At 39.5% G+C, this 7,780-nt stretch overlaps 1 pseudogene; it reads left to right on the forward strand.

Moving 5' to 3' along the window:
- Positions 1-206: 206 nt before the first annotated feature.
- On the forward strand, positions 207-2,484 carry LOC122650498 (annotated as a pseudogene).
- The last annotated feature ends 5,296 nt before the right edge of the window (positions 2,485-7,780 follow it).

Raw genomic sequence — 7,780 nt, forward strand, 5'->3', positions numbered from 1 at the left:
ATGTACTTAAGAGCCACTTAAAAACCTTCTCTCGCCTTGTTTCGAATTTTGGAAGATTCACAAACTGATCTCTTTTTCTTAAACAACACCTTAACACGGATTGCTTTAATGGCTTCCTCAACGAAGCAATCAGATGGGATAGAACGAACTTTTATCCAAATGGGAAGAGATTTTCGTTCATGGATATACAAATTATCTTCTAAAGAATGCGGGATAAGGTGGATCATCAACTTTCCAAACCACCATGGAGCAAGGAAAAGAACACTATTTCTCTTTTCACTAGTAGTAAAATCAACAACAAAGCTGCCTTTTTCTTAGCAGCAAATGTACTCTACTCCTCTCGATTCCCAAATAGAAGTTAGAAACTCGCAAAGCCAATGGTATACCCATAGAGAGACCTGGAAGTGAGATCTGATCACTCTTCACCGTAGGTGGGTGGTATTAGAATAAGCTTTGGATTTTTCATGAAACCCTAATCGAGTCCCATACAAAACCCTAGAATACGATGTAATAAAATAAAGAGAGGAGGATCGATGTGTACCTTTCACCGCGTATGTTGATGAAGATCACGAAGAATAATGCGAGTCCGTGTAGAAGCTTGGACAACTGCGATGGGGATCTTCTACAGTTTCCTAGACTCCCGTCCATCTCTCTTTCTTATGGAGAAAAGAGGAAAGAGAATAGTAACTGTAGGGACCCCTCATCATTAGTATTTATAATACTCCCCAAACCCTAACCCACTTCCACAATGGGCCAGGCCGGTCCGGTCCATCTCAATAAAATAAGTAGCGAGCCATGTCAGCCTTTGTATTTTTTGATTCCCATCAATGATCAACCCGATAATTAATCAAGCCCACACATCACCGTTGAAAAATATCTAACAATCTCCCACTTGAGCTAGATTAATTATAAGGGTTTTCAACAAATGCCCCCCTGAAAATGCCCATTTGTCCAAATGTCCCCTTGCAACTTTTTAATTGTAAATGCTCCCCTAATTTCAAAACATTGTAGCATTTTGGTCCAGTCCGTTAATTTGGGATGTTAGACGTTAGTTTCAGGGAATCTAATGACCAAAATGCCCCTCTGATTAAAACCCATCAAAATTAAAGAATAAAATGACCAAATTGCCCTCATCTTCCCCAAATGGTTTAGGGTTTCAAACTGAAAAATTTTTCCCCAAATCGTTTAAGGTTTGTCCAAATTGCCCTCATCCAGTACTTCCCATGCCTCTGCTAAATCAAGCATCTCCGACTACAAAGACGACGCCGGCTCTGAAGATGAGATTCAGGCCGTCGACGTATCCATTTTAGAGGTCGAGCAGTTCTCCACACTCGCTATGTCGGACCTCAGGTTCATCGCTGAATGCATGGTCTCGTCCAGCTACGGTAAAGAGTGCATCAAGATCTACAAGATAATGAGGAAGTCTATCGTTGATGAGGCTCTGTACAAGCTCGGAGTCGAGCGGCTCTCCTCTTCGAAGATTCAAAAGATGGATTGGGAGGTCGTTGTGCTCAAGATTAAGAGCTAGCTCAATGCCGTCAAGATTGCAGTGAAGTCACTCTTCTCTGGGGAAAGGATCGTCTGCGATCACGTCTTCTTCCCTTCCGATTCCACCAAAGAGTCTTGTTTCTCGGATATCACTAAAGAAGGAGCCATCCATCTGTTCCGGTTCCCTAAATCCATGGCCAAGATCCACAAAGGAAAGTCACCGGAGAAGATGTTTAGAATACTCAATATCTATGAAGTCATCTCCGAACTATTTCTCGATATCCAATCGATCTTCTCCTTCGATTCAACCACTATCATCTGATCTCAAGCTCTGAACTCACTCATCACGCTTGGCGATCGTGTTCGTGCAATGTTATCAGACTTGGAATCCACCATTTAAAAGGATTCACCAAAATCTCCAAGCCCAGGAGGCGGTCTCCATCCTCTGATCGTTACATGATGAATTACCCATCTCGCTTCTCCAATTATAGTGAAATTCTCTCTGATATTTTTGCCGATTGGCTTTTGCCAGAGCATGTGTCTCTGCCACAGTTCTACTTTGAGAGCTCAAACCTTAAAAACAATCCATCGTCAGGGTTAACTATACGGCTGGTTTGGATTATACTGGTGCTCCTCTACAAGCTCGACGGCAAGGCGGAACTATACAAAGACCCCGCCTTAGCATATCTGTTCCTGACCAACAATTTACAGTACATGGTGAAGAAGGTTCAGAATTCTAATCTCAGGTATCTATTGGGAGAGGATTGGATGTTGAAGTAGGAAGCAAAGGTGAAAAGATATGCGGTGAGCTACGAGAGGATTGGGTGGAGTAAGGTTCTATCGGCAATATCGAAAGATTTGACTGCCACGACGATGTCAACAGAAGAGGCGAAGGATTGCTTCAAGAACTTCAATTCGGTGTTTGAGCAGACATACAGAATAGAGTCATCTTGGGTCGTCAAGGTGACAGAGTCATGCATTCAGCGATGGACCTGAGGTCCGACATGGCGAGGGTGGAGAATTGCTCGACCTCTGAAATGGATACACCGGTGGCCTGAATCTCGTCCTCAGAGCTGGCGTCGTCTTTGTAGTCGAAGATGCTTGACCTAGCAGAGGGGCATTTTGGTCAGTAGATTCCCTGAAACTAACGTTTAACATCCCAAATTAACGGACTGGACCAAAATGCTATAATGTTTTGAAATTAGAGGCCATTTACAATTAGAAAAGTTGTAGGGGGCATTTGGATAAATGGGTATTTTTAGGGGGCATTTGTTAAAAAACCTAGTTATAAAGCCATCATTATCAGATGTGGCCATAGAATCTCAATACAACTATAATTCTATTAAAATTTGATCAAATTTGCAAATACATCAATGTCGAGCAACATCAGAAAATACGCCTCAATATACGGCATACCACTTTCTGTCAACTACAAACAAAGATTTACTTACTAACATGAACCGCCTTGAGATAAATTTTTGTACAAGGAATGTCGAACACATTTGTGATCACATAAATATCGTCATCATTCCTTGTGGATCCTCGAACGTACCATGAGCATCATCATACTCATAGATTACCTTTGAACATCGTCATATTCGTAGGTAATCGAAGACTTGGCTTATTACCAATCGAACATCCATGGCTAGAAATAGCTGAACGACTTGGCTTATCACCAATCGAACATCCTTGGTTAGAAATAGCCAAATGACTTGGCTCATCACCAATCGAACATCCTTAGGCCACAATAGCCTTCAACACATCAAACAACATATGCATGCATACAAATGCTAAACCAAGCATAATCAGACACATTCACAAAACACTGAAATATAATCAAATGTCATGATTAAAACGAAATATATATCCATCAAGTCCTTCCCCTAAACAAGCATATCAAACCAAGTAAAGGAAATAAAACTCCCACTTGCACCAAAATAAACAAACAAAACAAGTATGCAACATAACAATTCAGTAAGATAAACAAGCTCCCACTTAGCTCAACATAAGCAATAAGCTCTCATTGATTAACTACGACAAACAATGTTCCACCTTATTAAATCAAGTAAATTGTTCATACTGTTTATAAAAACCGCCTGAACCCAAAACATTAATGTTTTCTTGTTAGGTTACACTTGATCTTAATGTATTTGGAACCGTTAAATTTCTGTGTGACCCAGTACCATCCATACCTCTAATTTCATCATCGAGTGTCTATTACATACAATTACATTTTCTCATGTTCCATTTTCTCTCCTGATCTTGTCTCCTAGAGTCTTTATAAATGCATCAAGTTTGGACTCCCGAAGATTCAAATAAAGGTCAAGTAACCCTAAATCCTCTTCTAGGTCCATAACTTATTTTCTCTTATAGTTATTTCAGTGAGAGTAAGAACCTTAGAAATTATTTTCAAAATTAGACATCTTGGAGGAACAAATAAAGATTCGATCATGCAAACAAATATAGTGATATATATATTTCTCAAGCACAACATGATCATAGCAAATCAATTTAGCTAGCAAATGTAAACAACTCATACAAATTACTAGCAAATACATACAATGATCATCATCATAATGCATTTTTGCCCTTTCAGGTCAAATGCACACGTCTTTATCGCACTACAAATACCGCGAGATGACAACAACTTTCGGAAATTTTCCTCCACCTTTGGGTGATAAAAAACCCCTTGGCTATGCGCCTCAAATAATAATTTTATCGCACTACAAATACCGCGAGATGTCAATGAGTTTCAAAAATTTTTCTCCACCTTTGGGTGATAAGAAAACCATTAGGCCACACAACCCAAATACTTTGATTATACTATCTTTGGGTGAACATACTACCTTTCCGTAAAGGATCAATAGTTTTGAAAATCCCATCACCTTTGGGCTAATGGAACTCCTAGACTATTATCCTTTGAGTCTGTGTGCATGTCAACTCGTCAACTTTGGTAACACCACCTTTGGGCATATATTACCTATTCCGCTGCTATGACAGAATCACAAAAGGATTGAATGTGCCACTTTAGTGGGTCCCATTCTACCCTCTCATAATTCTCCAACCTGATTTCTAGTAATATATGTGGAAGGAAACACAGTAAACGACCATAATGTCTCGTGATATGCACTTTTATCGTCAAAGTGGCAGTGAGTAACCCAAAATAGTCCAAATAGCTCAAAGTGGCATAATTGTCATTAACAGGTCCCATAACGACATCAAAATTACTCAAATAGGGTACCAAACCGTCAGCTTGAAAAATAAAAGCAAAATGGGGCATCCCATGATAGAATCAGATCAGAATCAACATTCCAGAACAGAGATCCGAACGAAAAACAACATTCCAGAACAAGGAAAAACACTCTGGAACAACTTCTAGAACAAGAAAAGTATTCCAGAACTATTTTGGGAACAAGAACACAATCTCAGAGCAGTTCTTGAACAGAAATAGTTGATTCTATTCCCATGATTCCCTCTTTTTCCTTTTTTTTGTTTTTTGTTTTTAATCTCGATCAAAGCCAGTCTATGCCAGTCAACACCAGAAACTCGCCGTCGACGACCAGATTTTGACGGGTCTCTGACTAACCCATCGGGTCAAAAATTCCAGGTTATTGGGTCGGGCTTTAGGTTGGATTCGTGTTAGGCAAGTTGGCTCGGGTCTGCCACGGTCTGCCACGTCAGCAATCACTAGGTTGAGTTTGCCATGTCAACAATCGATTCATTTCGACCCTCTCCATGAACCAACCTGATTTGGTTCGATTCACAATTCGATCCGATTTGGCCTAGTCCAACCTGTCTCGGTTCGTCTCCCGTTTTGGACTATTAGGTCGCTTACCGGATCGAGTAACCGGGTTCAGTTAGTGGGTTCGATCAAACGGGTTACCTGATTAGTGGGTCGGGTCCCCTTACAATAATTTGGTCAAACCCCGCAAATATTTTCTTTTATTCCTCCTTTTATTTATTTATTACTTTTTAAATAAAAGTCATGTCAAGGTTTAATGGGTAGAAAGTCTAACACGTCAGAAAGTAAAAAACCCCACTTCCACGCTACAACTTCTGAATTTTTTTTAAAAATAGATATAATGGGAAATCAAGAGGAATATTCTCTCTCCATCATCCCAAAACCGTATAACAAAAGTATAAAACCCATCTTTAGGGTTTCGGCAACTTAAAATTCTTCTCATGGCAACCAAATCAAATAGTCTATTCCTCTAAAAAACGCCTTGAAAGTGGAAGCAAAAAACCCTGGAGATGAGAACTTCGACAATGATTGACGATGAAACTCATGGCGTCGAAGATTGAATAAAAAGTATATGAAGCGGCTAATGATTTTTAGCAAAACAAAACTTTGACATTGGACAGTGAACCAGGCCATCGCCGGTCAGTCCACCACCCAAAATATCATCCCCACAATTTGTTCCGAAAACTCCTTTCAACTTGACCAAAAAACCACATATTGATTCTGTTTGATTTTTTTTTTTAATAATAAGACTACGTACTATCTTCCATAAACAGAGTCATTAGGCAATAATAATATAATGGGGAGTCCAGAGAGGAATACGCCACTTGGCAGTCAACTTTAGTAATAGCATCATGATTTGACACATCAAAGACACTAAGACCTCTTTACTAAAAAAACGTCATGACCTTTTTTAAACCAGAACTTTTTTTTAATCAAAATCTTCTTAATCCAAGCATCAATAAATTTGACCCAAATATAAAAGTTCGTGCTTCACAGCTTCACTTGTAGATTCTTAGAGGAAAATTGATGGTTACAGTATCGAAACCCAAAAGATAATAATAAATAAGAACAGAATGGGAGAACCGAGGATTTCAGTTTTGAATCCAAAAACAATCATTATCTATTATTCCACCTCCAAAATTGAAGGCAACTAAAAATATCTAAATATCGATTCTAGTTTTATATAGTCTGGCTCTGATACCAATTGTTAGAATAAGGTTTGGATTTCTCATGAAACCCCAATTGAGTCCCATACAAGATCTTAGAACACGATGTAATAAAATAAAGAGGGGAGGATCGACGTGTACCTTTCACCGTGTATGTTGATGAACATCACGAAGAATAATGCGAGTCCGTGTAGAAACCTGGACAACCGCGATGGGGATCTTCTACAGTTTCCTAGACTCCTGTCCACCTCTCTTTTCTTGTGGAGAAAAGAGAAAAGAGAATAGTAACTGTATGGACCCCTCATCATTAGTATTTAGAATACTTCCCAAACCTTAACCCACTTCCACAATGGGCCAAGTCGGTCCGATCCATCTCAATAAAATAAGTAGCAAGTCACGTCAGTCTTTGTATTTCTTGATTCCCATCAATGATTGACCCGATAATTAATCAAGTCCACACATCACCGTTGAAAAATATCTAACAGGTGGGTCTTACCAAACCTTGAGGATTGAGGAACTGATAGAAGTGATAAAAATAGCACATTGTCTCAGGGATAATAGAGCACTTCTATGTAGAGAACTTGGTTGAAACGCAAAAACAAAGAAGAGTAGAGAGAAGAGGAAAAAAAAATGTGGGATAAACAACCGACCTCCCTGCCTTTGTGGGAGTGTGCTAAAAAAGATCCACACAAACAAACTCTGTTGTCCTTTATAACACGTAGGGAGAGAGAGAGAGAGAGAGAGAGAGAGAGAGAGAGAAGTGGAAAAAAAAGGGAGGATCAGAGACAGCATTGCATGCAGGGGGAGGCTGGACCGGAGATTTTTACTTAAAAGAAGTAGACCAGGAGTTCGTTGAGGGTCTAATTTTCTTCCCATTTTAAGGGTCTGTTCCTTAGCCCCTTCAAATATAAATGCTACAAGTATTATTTTATTCATTATTTTTCATAATTTTTTGATTCGTGAACAGTCAGACAATCAATTCTTAGAGAGGAAAGAAGTTTCACTCTTACTGTGAGGATAGCCATCAGACGGAGAGAAAAGGAACGCAGAGAACTTGGTTGAAATGTAAAAACAAAGAAGCGTAGAGAGAAGAGGAAAAGAAAAAGTCGCATAAACAACCGACCTCCCTGCCTCTGTGGGAGTGTGCTCAAAACGATCCACACAAACAAACTCTGTTGTCCTTTATGGCACGTAGGAGAGAGAGAGAAGTGGGGAAAAAAAAAGGAGGATCAAAGACAGCATTGCATGCAGGGGGAGGCTGGATCGAAGATTTTTACTTAAAAGAAGTAGACCAAAAGTTCGTTCAGGGTCTAATTTTCGGTTCTTACTTCTTCAAGATTAGGAGGAATGCATAGAAGTGCTCCATTATCCCTGAGACAATAGG

Source organism: Telopea speciosissima, chromosome 2 (assembly GCF_018873765.1).
Source record: "Telopea speciosissima isolate NSW1024214 ecotype Mountain lineage chromosome 2, Tspe_v1, whole genome shotgun sequence".
Taxonomy (NCBI): domain Eukaryota; kingdom Viridiplantae; phylum Streptophyta; class Magnoliopsida; order Proteales; family Proteaceae; genus Telopea; species Telopea speciosissima.